The 14,567-nt window shown below is 39.9% G+C and overlaps 1 long non-coding RNA gene across 1 annotated transcript in view; it reads left to right on the top strand.

Moving 5' to 3' along the window:
• LOC129489686 (uncharacterized) overlaps positions 1-14,567 on the top strand; it is a 185,798-nt gene that overhangs the window by 46,714 nt on the left and 124,517 nt on the right. Inside the window, exon 2 of the long non-coding RNA XR_008660072.2 lies at positions 9,776-9,862. This is a non-coding gene — a long non-coding RNA (uncharacterized lncRNA). The remainder of the gene's footprint in view (positions 1-9,775; positions 9,863-14,567) is intronic.

Here is a 14,567-nt window from a genome sequence, read left to right as displayed (position 1 = left end):
GTCCCCCAGCAGTGCCAGCCCACCGGTGCTGCGCTTGATTTCTCACCGGGTCTTAGCTGCCTTCCCGCAGGGCAGGGCTCGGGACCTGCAGCCCGCCATGCCTGAGCCTCCCACCCGCTCCACGGGCTCCTGTTTGGCCCGAGCCTCCCCGACGAGCACCACCCCCTGCTCCACGGTGCCCAGTCCCATCGACCACCCAATGGCTGAGGAGTGCCAGCACATGGCGCAGGACTGGCAGGCAGCTCCACCTGCAGCCCCAGTGCAGGATCCACTGGGTGAAGCCAGCTGGGCTCCTGAGTCTGGTGGAGATGTGGAGAACCTTTATGTCTAGCTGAGGGATTGTAAATACACCAATTGGCACCCTGTGTCTAGCTCAGGGTCTGTGAATGCACCAATCGACACTCTGTATCTAGCTACTCTGGTGGGGCCTTGGAGATCCTTTATGTCTAGCTCAAGGATTGTAAATACACCAATCGACACTCTGTATCTAGCTGCTCTGGTGGGGCCTTCGAGAACCTTTGTGTCGATACTCTGTATCTAACTGATCTGATGGGGACGTGGAGAACTTTTATGTCTAGCTCAGGGATGGTAAACGCACCAATCAGCGCCCTGTCAGAACAGACCACTCAGCTCTACCAATCAGCAGGACGTGGGTGGGGCCAGATAAGAGAATAAAAGCAGGCTGCCTGAGCTAGCAGCGGCAACCTGCTTGGGTCCCCTTCCACAATGTGGAAGCTTTGTTCTTTCTCTCTTTGCAATAAATCTTGCTACTGCTCACTCTTTGGGTCCACACTGCTTTTACGAGCTGTAACACTCACCGTGAAGGTCTGCAGCTTCCCTCCTGAAGCCAGCGAGACCATGAGCCCACTGGGAGGAATGAACAACTCCAGACGTGCCGCCTTAAGAGCTGTAACACTCACTGTGAAGGTCTGCGGCTTCACTCCTGAGCCAGCAAGATCACGAACCCACAAGAAGGAAGAAACTCCGAACACATCCGAACATCAGAAGGAACAAACTCCGAACACACTGCCTTTAGAACTGTAAACACTCACCGCAAGGGTCCGCGGCTTCATTCTTGAAGTCAGTGAGACCAAGAACCCACCAATTCCGGACACAGTATGGTCATTTTCACAATATTGATTCTACCCATCCATGAGCATGAGTTGTGTTTCCATTTGTTTATGTCGTCTATGATTTTTTTTCAGCAGTGCTTTATAGTTTTCCTTGTAGAGGTCTTTTACCTCCTTGATTAGCTGTACTCCTAAGTATTTTTTTTTTGTTGCAGCTACTGTAAAAGGGGCTGAGTTCTCGATTTGATTCTCAGCTTGATTGCTGTTGGTGTATAGGAGAGCTGTTGATTTTTATACATTAATTTTGTATCCGGAAACTTTGCCGAATTCTTATAGCAGTTCTAGAAACTTTCTGGAGGAGTCTTTAGGGTTTTCTAGGTATACAATCATATCATCAGCAAACAGTGACAGTTTGACTTCCTCTTTACTGATTTAGATGCCCTTGATTTCCTTCTCTTGTCTGATTGCTCTGGCTAGGACTTCCAGTGCTATGTTGAAGAGGAGTGGTGAGAGTGGGCATCCTTGTCTTGTTCCAGTTCTCATGGGGAAAGCTTTCAATTTTTCTCCATTCACGATTATGTTGGCTGTGGGTTTGTCATAGATGGCTTTTATTACCCTAAGGTGTATCCCTTGTATGCTGATTTTGCTGAGAGTTTTAATCATAAAGGGATGCTGGATTTTGTCAAATGCTTTTTATGTCTATTGAGATCATCATGTGATTTTTGTTTTTAATTCTGTTTATGTGGTGTATCACATTTATTGACTTGCATATGCTAAATCATCCCTGCATCCTTGGTGTGAAACGCACTCTATCATGGTGGATTATCTTTTTGATATGTTGTTGGATTAGGTTAGCTAGTAACTTCTTAAGGATTTTTACATCTATGTTCATCAGGAATATTGTTCTGTAGTTTTCTTTTTTTGTTATGTCCTTTCCTGGTTTTGGTGTTAGGGTGATGCTGGCTTCATAGAATGATTTAGAGAAGATTCCCTCTTCCTCTATCTTGTGGAATAGTGTCAATAGGACTGGTACCAATTTTTCTGTGAATGTCTGGTAGAATTCAGCCATGAATAAGTCTGGTCCTGGATTTTTTTTATTGGTAATTTTTAGATTACCATTTCGATCTGGCTGCTTGTTATTGGTCTGTTCAGAGTATCTCGTTTTTCCTGATTTAAGCTAAGAGCATTATATCTTTCCAGAAATTTATCCATCTCCTCTAGGTTTTCTAGTTTATGCACATGAAGGTATTCATAGTAGCCTTGAATGATCTCTTTTATTTCTGGGGTGTTAGTTAAAATAGCTCCCATTTCATTTCTAATTGAGTTTATGGGAACATCACACTCCAGGGACTGTTGTGGGGTTGGGGTAGGGGGGAGGGACAGCATTAGGATTTTCTCTCTTTTCTTAGTTATTCTTGCTAATGATCTATCAATTTTATGTATCTTTTCAAAGAACCAGATTTTTGTTTCCTTTATCTTTTGTATTTTTTTATTTCAATTTCATTTAGCTCTGCTCCGATGTTGGTTAGTTCCTTTCTTCTGCTGGGTTTGAGTTTGTTATTTTCTTGTTTCTCTAGTTCCTTGAGGTGTGACCTTAGATTGTCTGTGCTCTTTCAGACTTTTTGATGCAGACATTTAGGGCTATGAACTTTCCTCTTAGCACCACCTTTGCTGTATACCAGTGATTTTGATAGGTTGTGTCACTATTGTCATTCAGTTGAAATAACTTTAATTTCCATCTTGATTTCATTGTTGACTCAGTGATCATTCAGGAACAGGTTATCTAATTTCCATGTGTTTGCATGGTTTTGAAATTTCCTTTTGGAGGTGATTTCCAGTTTTATTGCACTGTGGACTGAGAGAGTGCTTGATATAATTGCAATTTTCTTAAATTTACTGAGGCTCGTTTTGTGGCTTATCATATGATCTATCTTGGAGAAAGTTTCATGCACTGTTGAATAGAATGTATATTCTGCAGTTCTTGAGTAGAATGTTCTGTAAATATATGTTAAGTCCATTTGTTCCAGGGCATAGTTTAAATCCATTGTTTGTTTGTTGACTTTCTGTCTTGATGACCTGTCTAGTGCTGTCAGTGGAGTATTAAAGTCCCCCACTGTTACTGTGTTGTCTATCTCATTTCTTAGTTCTACTAGTAATTGTTTTATAAATTTTGGAACTCCAGTGTTAGGTTCATATATATTTAGTATTGTGATAGTTTCCTGTTGGACAAGGCCTTTTATCATTGTATAATGTCCCTCTTTGTTTTTTTAAACTGCTGTTGCTTTGAAGTTTGTTTTGTCTGATACAAGAATAGCTATTCCTGCTCACTTTTGGTGTGCATTTGCATGGAATGTCTTTTTCTACCTCTTTCCGTAAGTTTATGTGAGTTCTTATGGGTTAGGTGAGTCTCTGGAAGGCAGCAGATAGTTGGTTGGTGAATTCTTATCCATTTTGAGATTCTGTATCTTTTAAGTGGAGCATTTAGGCTGTTTACATTTAACGTTAGTATTGAGATGTGAGGTAGTGTTTTTTGCCTGTAAACCTTGTGTTTTTGTGTTTTTTAAATTTGTATTTTTGTTTTTTAGGTCCTGTGCTTTTTTTAGGTCTATGCTTTAAAGAGGTCCTGTTTTGATGTGTTTTCAGGATTTGTTTCAAGATTTAGAGCTCCTTTTAGCAGTTCTTGTAGTGCTGGCTTGGAAGTGGCAAATTGTCTCAGCATTTGTTTGTCTGAAAAAGACTGTATCTTTCCTTCATATATGAGGCTTAGTTTCACTGGATACAAAATTCTTGGCTGAAAATTGTTTTGTTTGAGGAGGCTGCAGATAAGGCCCAATCCCCTCTAGCTTGTAAGGTTTCTGCTGAGAAATCTCCTGTTAATCTGATACGTTTTCCTTCATAGGTTACCTGGTGCTTTTGTCTCACAGCTCTTAAGATTCTTCCCTTTGTCTTAAATTAGGATAACCTGACAACAATGTGCCTATGTGATGATCTTTTTGTGATGAATTTCCCAGGTGGTCTTTGTGCTTCTTGTATTTGGATGTCTTGGTCTCTAGCAAGGCTGGGGAAGTTTTCCTAGCTTATTCCCATAAATACGTTTTCCAAACTTTTAGATTTCTCTTTTTCCTCAGGAATGCTGATTATTCTTGGGTTTTGTTGTTTAACGTAATCCCAGACTTCTTGGAGGCTTTGTTTATATTTTCTTTTTTTTTTTCTTTGTCTTTGTTGGATTGGGTAAATTAAAAAACCTTATCTCTCAGCTCTGAAGTTCTTTCTTCTGCTTGTTCAATTCTATTGCTGAGATTTTCCAGGGCATTTTGCATTTCTATAAGTGTGTCCATTGTTTCCTGAAGTTTTTATTGTTTTTTATTTATGATATCTATTTCACTGAAGATTTCTCCCCTCATTTCTTGTATCATTCTTTTGATTTCTTTAAATTGGGCTTCACCTTTTTCTTGTACCTTCTTTATTAATTTAGTAACTGACCTTCTGAATTCTTTTTCAGGTAAATCAGGGATTTCTTCTTGGTTTGGATCCATTGCTGGTGAGCTGGTGTGAATTTTTTTGTGGGGTGTTAAAGAATCTTGTTTTGTCATATTACCAGAGTTGGTTTTCTGATTCTTTCTCATTTGGGTAGCCTCTGTCAGAGTGAAGGTCTAGAGCTCAGAGCTGTTGTTCAAATTTTTTTGTCCCACGGGGTGTTCCCTTGTTGTAGTACTCTCCTCCTTTTCCTATGAATGCAGCTTCCTGTGAGCTGAACTGCAATGATTGTTATCTCTCTTTTGGATCTAGCCAACCAGCAGGTGTACCAGGCTCTGGGCTGGTACTGGAGGTTGTCTGCACAGAGTCCTGTGATGTGAACTGAATGTGGGTCTCTCAACCATGGATTCCAGCACCTGTTCCAGTGGAGGTGGCAGGGGGCATGAAATGGACTCTGTGAGATTCCTTAGTTTTGGTTGTTTAATATTCTATTTTTGTGCTGATTGGTCTCCTGCTGGGAGGTGGTGCTTTTCAGGTTTGTAATACTAATCTCTTATTTTTTTTTCTGTTACCCCTAACTCATCCTCTTCCCCCCTTTTTTGTTCATTTATCACCCCACTGCAAGACATGTCCCTAGGTCAGCCACTGCACTACATCCTGATTGAAATATTTAAAAAGTTTATTTTCAAAGATGACCCATAATTTTCTACTGCAAGTTTTTACTTAGGTTGTTACATCCATTTATTCTCTTAGGGCTCTAGAGTACTTTTCCCCATAGAGAGGATTCATGAGGAAATTCTATTAGATTTGATTTTATGAGAGAAAACAGTTCTGTTTGGTTTGTGAGGAAGCCAGTAGACTCAGGTTGATTAACCACCACCCCCGCTGTTTTTTTTTCTTCCCAAAATGCAGTAGCAAGAATAGAAAATGTAATAAAGCTGAAATCAGAGACATAACTTTATCTTTACTTTTTTTTCATCACTACAATTTTCCTCCTGGAGTTTGCTTCATTGAAGCGTAGTTTAATCTACTTTGTATAAGGACTGATTCAGGGCAGGATGGCTGACATATTCCACAACTCAGCAGAGCAGGAGCAAGTTACTGATGGAGCGAGACCATCCCGCTTCACTCTGTGGCATAGGCATGGTGACCAATGGGTTGTGCACCGTGTTGACAATGAAGGCTGTGGGCACTGCTGAGGCAATTAGCTTCTTGGCTGACCATAAACTACTAGCAAAACTTTCATTTTTTCTATATGTACATGGCAGAAAACCTTAGTTATGTAAGAATCCCTGGGCTGCTGTGAAGAGTGCCTACAGCAGCAGAATAATGGTCTCCCAAAGGTGTACATATCCTAATCTCTGCAACCTGTGGATGCTACTTTCATGGCAAAAGAATTTTGTAGGTGTTATTAAGTTAAGGTCTTGCTATGGGGAGATTATCCTGGATCATCCGAGTGAGTCAAGTGGGATTACAAAGGTCCTTTTTTATGGTACAGGGAACACAAGGAGGCAGAAAGATCTGTGTCCCAATGATGTGAGAAGAGAAAGACACAATGAGCCACTGCTGGCTTTGACGATGGAAGAGGGAACTGCAACCCAAAGAACGCCTCTAGAAGCAGGAGAAGGCAAGAAACAGATTCTCCCCAAGAACCTCCAGAAAGGAGCACAGTGCCACCACTTTGATGTCAGCCATTTTTAAGGTGTAGATTTCTCTTCCACATGCCATTGGCATGGTGAGAAGTAGGCTATTTTCCTTTATTGACAATCTATGGATTTGTGGCCCAGAATTTCTGTGGTCTTGAAGTATTCAGTGCTGGGCAGAGAGATGTTCTCTGATTCCATGTCCCTGTTTTTGTCAAAGACTCTTTAGGTGGTGGGAGAAGAGTCGGGAATTGGATTGGGGATGTGGGGGTGCACAAGGAAGTCTGGATCTGGAACTATGAAGATGTAATGGGCACATTTGTTGGAAAGCTGGGTCCAAGATGTTTGTCTTTCACGTACACGAGTATGTGTCTATGATGGAGCTTTCTTCTAGGAAGTTTTTCTTAATGCCCAGGTTGGATTGAGTGCCCTTTTTGTGTACTGAGTGTATATATCAACGAGCCATTTACATTTCATGGGTCTGTACTTGCCTCTAGACTGTGAGCTTCTTGAGGGTAGAGGTTGTGTTCTTTTCCTCTCTGTGGATGACCAGTACCCGGCCCAATGGTGGCGTCCCTAAATGCTAGTTGAACTGAGCTGTTGAAGTGTCTACGTGGCATCGGGAAAGCCTCTGGTTGTCTATACTGATTGTAGTATACTACAACCTAGACAACTAACAATGGAACGAAATGCTCTGAGAAATTGGCTCGGCAGTGTTTTCTCATTTGTGCTTAATTTTTATTTAGCAATTTAGAATAGTGAAATATTAGAAATAAGCTAAATGTTAAATATGCTATGGTGCACCGACTCAATAGAATTTGGTGTAATGATTTTACCATTTCTATCATGTTTAGTATACACAAGTAACTAGAAAAGAAAAACACCATAATACCAATTTATCTGAATGCTATGGCTACATAAAAATATAACGCAAATCTTAGAACTACTTTTCCAAATTACCTAAATGTGTTATTACTGTTTTATAACTAAGAAAAGATAGATTCTGAAAATCATTCTTGTGCAGCACAATTATGATCATAGATTTTAAGTGCTAAGTTTTCTGTTTGTTTGATTACAACCTGAAACCATGTATTGTTTCTCAGTCCTTGCTGTTGTACACATAGCATGGTATCTGCTCATAATTAAAAAGCATGAAAGTTACTGATTGATGGATTAATATTTATTTATTTTGGACGTACTGCAGGAGACTAGCTACTGACATCAATCTGAATTGATTTCAGCATCACTGTGATTTGTGCAGGGCACCTCCTTGTGATATAGTGGCATTGCACATTAAGTGCTTAGGTTCTGGAATTAAACAAACCTGGGTTTATATCCTATATTGTCACTTAGAAGCTATGTGACCTTGGGAAACTTCACTTTTCTAAGCCTGTTTTTAAAAAATTAGTAAAATGGGGCTGGGTGCGGTGGCTGGCTCACTCCTGTAATCCCAGCACTTTGGGAGGCCAAGGCAGGCGGATCACCTGAGGTCAGGAGTTCGACTGGCCAACATGGTGAAACCCCGTCTCTACTAAAAATACAAAAATTGGCCCAGCGTGGTGGTGCACACCTGTAGTTCCAGCTACTCAGAAGACTAAGGCAGGAGAATCTCTTGAACACGGGAGGCAGAGGTTGCAGTGAGCTGAGAATGGGCCACTGCACCCCATCCTGGGCGACAGAATGAGACATTGTCTCAAAAAAAAATTGTAAAATGGGGTTAATAATAGTACCAGCGTTGTGGTTTTATTGGAAGGATTAAAGGAAATAATGCATTTGTTTGTAGCACAATGCATTGACTGTAGCACAAAGAGAAAAGTACATGTCATCTATGATGATGGGTGAAGATGATTGCATAGACAATGCCCAGTTACCTAAAATATTTTGAGAAGCACATGGCAAGAAGTGCTACATGCCTCCCAATACCCATGCCTCCCTTTTAGGAAAATGAACTCTGGTTTTTAGCTGACACCTTGCTGTTATGCATTTCCCCAACTGCTTTGCAGAGAAGATAGTAGTTTCATTAAATGAGGGGAGGTAGAAGAGTGCCATTTATTTTCTTACCAGTGCTGATTTGAAACACGTATGTGCTGGGCATGCCGGTGAGCCACTGATTTAATGAGGGGAGGTAGAAGCCCTCTGGGAGGCCGAGGCAGGCAGATTGCTTGAGGCGAGGAGCTCGAGATCAGCCTGGGCAACATGGCGAAACCCCATCTCTACAAAAAATACAAAAATTAGCCGAGTGTGGTGGCACATACTCAGGGGGCTGAGGTGGGAGGATGTCTCCAGCTCGGGAGTTGGAGGTTGCAGTGAGCTGAGATTGTGCCACTGCACTCCAGCCTGGGTGACAGGTATTGCAACCTTAGAGAATGAAATGAACATCTAGATTATTTAAGCATTTGTTAGTATGTTTTTTCTTCTTTATGTGCATCTGAACTACATCGCAGATGTTATTACTCTTTAAATAAAAAAGCGGGTTTTATTCCTCCAAGACTTTTATCAAAGGTCCAGAAACATCTTTGTTTTAGAGACAGAGATCAGCTACAAGGGAAGATCTAAAATCAGTGTGTAAATAATAGTGAGCCAGCTGGAAACAATGTTTTCCAGGAAGGTAAATTCAACTCTAAGGATGCGTTGGTGGAATGTCTCTGCAAATAACCCTGAGGAAAGGAGAAGAAGGGAATGGAAAATCACACAAGAAGCCTGGAAAGTGAGAAGGTAGTCTCAGATCAGATGCACTGTAGAACCTATGTCTAGGTAAGGGCATAAGTGACACCACATGCATTCCTTTTCTTCCCATCATGGTGTGTTTGCCTTTATTTCTGGGGCTTAAGCAAAAGACTAGTGTGCATGTATTATTAGATTGTGATAAAATAGGATGGCTTCTGTTTATTTTTCTTGCTGTTTATAGACTTATGGCAGCAACAGCTTACGGTATTGACAAAGGACATATTTCTGTTTTTTCAAGTGTCTTTAAGGGATCAGGGCGGATGAGCTGTAGGCAATGTAATGCAGGCAGTGCTGCTAAACAAGAGTGGGCTGCCGACTCTAGTCTGGTTATTACGGAAATCAATTCCATTGGAAGATCAGAAAAGCTTTAAAATTGGGAGACAATTGGAAGATCACTGTTATAAAATACTGAGTTTGATTTGGTGGGAAATGGCATGTAGGGAATGAGGGATGGGAAAAGCAGACTAGCTCTCATTTCTCTTCTTTTTTGCTGTGTGTGTGTGTGTGTGTGTTTTAAATAATTAGGCCCAGAAGTTAAACAAAACAAGAGAGAAAACGAATTGCAATAGTGGGTTTTCTGCCCTTCCTTCACCATAGGCAATTCTGTCTACCGCAGCTGCAATGGCTGAATCATACTTTGGGTTTTCTTTGTAGCTATTTTGTAGATGAATAATCAGGGTAATTTCCAGCATCCAGGAAACAATATGTACAGTAAAAACAGGCCAATGTGTTTTTAAATTTTTCCCTCCAGCCCTCCTATCTCTGCCTTGGAAAAAAAATCCTATTCATGTAGAAACGATGTCTCTTCCTGTTATAATAGCATAGACTTTAGGTCCCTCTATCTGTGCTTTCTTTCAGAAGTGACTCTCCAGGGGAGCTAAAATCCATGTATTTGGGCACACACTTGAACAATATTGCTAGAGAAATTTAAGCAAGAACACAAAGGTATGTGATTTAACAAGCTCTCAATGACTATATGACTATATAGCTGATTCAAGTTTTTTTTTTTAAAAACCCAAGAGCCTGTTCCTTTTTCTTTTAAGTGTCCTTATGTTTTGAGTTTCCCCAAGAAAATGCCTTTTGTGGTTCCAAGTTTCTCATTTTTAATTCATTCTACTAAGTATTTATATAGTTCCAGGATGCACTGTTAGCATGAACATATCTTAGAATCCCTGATTCTTAGAAATGGAAGTTTTATTTGGGGATTTAAAAAAAAAACATTTTCATGCAGATATTGCACGTCTGGTTCTTTTGATACTTTGAAGAACTATTCCTTGGGAAATAGACTCAGGATGCATCATTTCTGGGGGTGTGGGGAAGTTCCATTTGGAACCATGAGTTAATGAACAAGGAGATCGACCAGCTTTGAGGGAAGTAGTCCTAGTTGTTCTTTTGTGTGAGGATTGCTATAGTGCTTTTATCATCTGTGCCTTGCAAAGTTTACAAAATCAATATTTTAAAACATCTTTATAGAAAATGAAACTGTGATCTCCTCATACTGCATCTGAGAGCTGATTTGGCATTTTATAAATAGGCATATGATGTCGAAATTACTTGTAATATGAACTAAGAGCATCCTTAGCATTGATGATAGTTGCATATGATCCAGAATTATAATGATGAATAATGCATTGGGTTTCATTGTTCTCTGTGATTGCCCACTTTGTTATGCAGGGATGGATTTCCACTACAGTGTCCCAGATTTGAATTGTACATTTTTTTTTTGTAGCAGCTTCCCCAGAATTATGTAAGCATTGGAAATATTCATAGAAATCCTTGCTCTCTGTGCTTCATGGAGATGCAATCTCAGAACTTTCTCCAAGGACTGGCTCATCAAGTATAATTTAACATGTCTTATGATCTGGATCGTCTGTTTTGCATGGATAGAGCTTGTCAAAACACAAATCCTTGCATCCTTGATATATTTGAACAAATAATAATATTTTACTCATTATTTGGAGAAGAACAATATTGAGTTTTTATACAAATAAGATAAAGCGTATAAAAGGGCTGGGTGAACTATTTGTGTCACTCAAACATGAAGCGTACAGTGTTTTAGCTTTGCATGTCCCCCAAGAATGCTGTGTCTCCCTCAGTCTCTATTAGGTTCAGGGCAAGGGTTTGTTTCAAGGACCCTGTAAGAAGAAACTTGATTTTGGAGCCACAGTGTAGGTTAGGGAGTGAGCAACAGGAAAGATGGCTTAAAGCACAATGCTTTCTATTTCTCTTTTACTGTGACTGAATAGGCTCTAACGTCTGGACCAGGGCTAGCCTAGAGTTAGCGTAAGATAGCTCCTGCCCTGGAGGCTGAGGAAACACCAGGTGGGAAAGCAGATTGGCAGTGGTGTGATGGTAGCGGTGGTGAATAAATGGCCTTTCCTCCACCCCCACCCAAAGTTTGGACTAATCGGGAAATAGATGGAGGGATCAGGTAGATGTAAATCAAAGCATCAGCTTTATTACTGAAAACATCTGGGTTGAAGAAACTGGCTTATATTTGCAGGCAAAGGAGATTGTTTATGCTCCCTCACATTAAATTTGAGATGGATTGGATACAGAAAGTGAAGGGAAAAGATGAAGCAAGGATAATTCCTAGATTTTTGTGTGGGGCAGTCGGATAGACGACAGAGCAGGGGCATCATCATCTTGGACAAACACTGCCATTTTAAGTTCCCCTTGATTAAAAACTGCCTAAATCCAACCTCAGAAAACATCAGCATAATGGCTAATGTCAGCATGACCATAAACCACAAGTGACACTCCAGCCAGAAATATTCCAACCCTGAGATGAGCCCCCTCTGACTGGAAACATGCCAGCCCCGAGATAACCTCCCCTCCGACCAGAGGCATTCCAACCTAGCAATAAAACTCTCGTCCACACAGAAACATTCTGAGCCTGCGATAAGCTCTCCCTCCCCAGACCCTTACATATCCTTAGTCTATAAGAGAGAATGCTCCTGACTGAAATCGGACAGAAGCCCTTTCAGGTTTATTCTCCAAAATAAACCTGTCTTTGACTGTTAAGCCGCTTTTTGTGTCTTTCTTCTCTCTTCAACTCTTACAATAGATACTGGTGGTATATTAAGATGGGAAGGAGTGGATTTTGAAGGGTTTGGAGAAATCAGAAATTGTTTTGGCTATGGTAAATTTTGAGATTCTCATAAGAACTTTATGTGGAAATGTCAAGCAGAAAGTTAGTCTTTGATCTGGCAGTGCATGCTAGTTCTTTATGGTGTAGGGAATTTACAAGATTCAAAGAGTAACTGAATTTCAGAACTTGAAAAACGCATTAAAAGGCACAGAGTTCATTTTAACTAGATTCAGATTGGTGCAGGCATCACTGAGCACAGCCGGCATTGTTAAGATTATAAACTGGATTGTCTGATCTCTAGACCCTGGTGTAGGGGTTGCTATTTTTTTAGTAATGAATTTCTAGTAGACACATTTTTTCCCCCACCTACCAAATTATCTCCTAATAAGCCATTCCAGTCATTACTGGAAGGCACAGCAAGCAAGCAGTGATTTTGGTATAAGAGATCGTGTAATAAGACAGCAGGAAGGAGCAGATCTTTTACATTCCTATTTCTAAGGTAGTTTCTTTCATCTTGAAAGGACTATTCTTGCAATTGGAAATAAGGAAAAAGAAAATAAGAATATATGACATTTCCCTTATTTTTTAAGCTACATGTTTATTGTTATCATATGTTGAGTCTGCCTTATGAAACTTTTGTATTGGAATTATTCCTTTCTGTACAATTAATTAGCCTAGTGTTTTCTCGATATTTGCTGTTTGCAAAATATTAGACTGAATGTCTGACAGACATGTTCTAAAATGCTCTAAAGACAAGTTTCTAAAGTTAGAGCATTCTGACTTTAGTCAGTTGCCTAAGTAAAATTTGAAGACTAAGGAGAGAGAATGAGTATGAATCAGCTATGAATTGAGGTGTCTTTGATGGACCCAGCTACAGCTGGGAAGATGTTTGCCTCAAGTTGGCCTGGATATTCCCTAAACCCCGTCCCCAAATGGTGCAGCCTGTTTTATAGACAAAAGTCAGGACAGGATAGTTGAACAGCAAAAAGGAGAGAATATTTCTGCAGTAAAGGGAAAATTCTGCGACATTTTAGTGGCAGAATGATGACTGAATTAGAGATGAGCAATTTGAATGCTTTCCCTCATAAATCTCACTCAGAAGGGAAATACAAGACAGATAGTTTCACTTAGAGACAAGACTACAGCAATCCTAAGAGACAGGACATATTGATACCAAAATGACAAATGCAATTTTAGCTACAAGAATGCTCTGTCATCTGCCAACTGAGCCAATGACTTGGCTAAAATCTGAGAAAGAGTAAAGAATTGAAATGAAAGCACTAGCAGAAAAAAAAAGGTTTGCCAAACAAAATCTGAAGTCAGCTCAAGCAATAAAGTCTTGGACTAGTGGTTTCTCCCTTAATTGCATCTAACTTTGGTATTGCATCTTGCGTTTTATACTGACTTGTTGTCAAATAGTTATTTTCAGGGTAGAATAAGAAATTTAAAAATGGATGGAAAAATATAGAAACCTGTTGTAAAGTTATATTGCTTGCTTCTGCCCAGGAATAATGCATGACATTTAATCTGTATACTAGTTCGAGGTCACTGTGGGTCATTTATATCTGCCTTTATCAACAATACCTGTCTTAGGTTGAAAACTACATGTTAGAGATTTTGCCTACTGCCAAATTGCAAAACAGACACACAGTCCTTTTGATATTTTTCTTTTCATGCCATTTCTTTTTTACTGTCTTTCAGGTATCAAGTGCCTCATTCATTCATTTATTCATCCACTCATAGAATTTTAATGGATTATGTGCAATGTGCAAGGCACTGTGTTGATGGTTAGGGGAGGTGATTGAGTGAGGTAAATGTGTGATCGAGGCATACAGCAATGCAGGAAAGCATGAAAGAAGAAACTAACTTGCTTGTGATTCTCCCAAAACTGGTTTTTATTTGCACTTTGGTGTAATTCCATTCACTTATCCCAGGAATTGACATGAAAGCAGCCTCACAAAATGGGATACAATGTAAATTGTTGGTGATGTTGCTAATTGACTTTCTCATCGTATTTTTCATGAGAATCCCCAGAAGGTGGTCCCATCTGCTCTTAATACCAAGACAGTTCTTCTGTGTAATTGGTGAGATTTTATCTTATGGATAATGTAATACTGTAACTGACAATGCTTCCTTTTCTATTCAGCAAACCAAGCACAGTGTATAAGTCATTTTTATATCTGTCTGTCTACCCAGCAACCATCTATCTCATCATCAATCTGTATCTGTCTCAGTCTTGTTTTGCTCAATACCTTCACATTTGTATGTCTTTTATTTTCATTTAAAGCATGGCATATACATAGAAGAGTACAAAATTATAGGGATGAAGCTCAATGAATTTTCACAAAGTGGTTTCATACCTGCGTAACCACTTCCAGATCAGGAAATAGAACGTTACCATACACAGAAGTCTCCCTTTTTCTACTATGGTCATGATCCAGCTCCTCCCCAAAGTTAGCCACTATCTTGACTAGTATTGTCTTTCTGATGAATGTAGATTGGTATCTAATTGTGATTGGAATTTGTATTTGCTTGGTGACAAATGATGCTTAGCATTAT

Source organism: Symphalangus syndactylus, chromosome 1 (assembly GCF_028878055.3).
Source record: "Symphalangus syndactylus isolate Jambi chromosome 1, NHGRI_mSymSyn1-v2.1_pri, whole genome shotgun sequence".
NCBI classification, from domain to species: Eukaryota; Metazoa; Chordata; class Mammalia; order Primates; family Hylobatidae; genus Symphalangus; species Symphalangus syndactylus.
The sequence above is the reverse complement of the archived record's forward strand: the minus strand, read 5'-3'. Positions and strand labels throughout refer to the sequence as shown.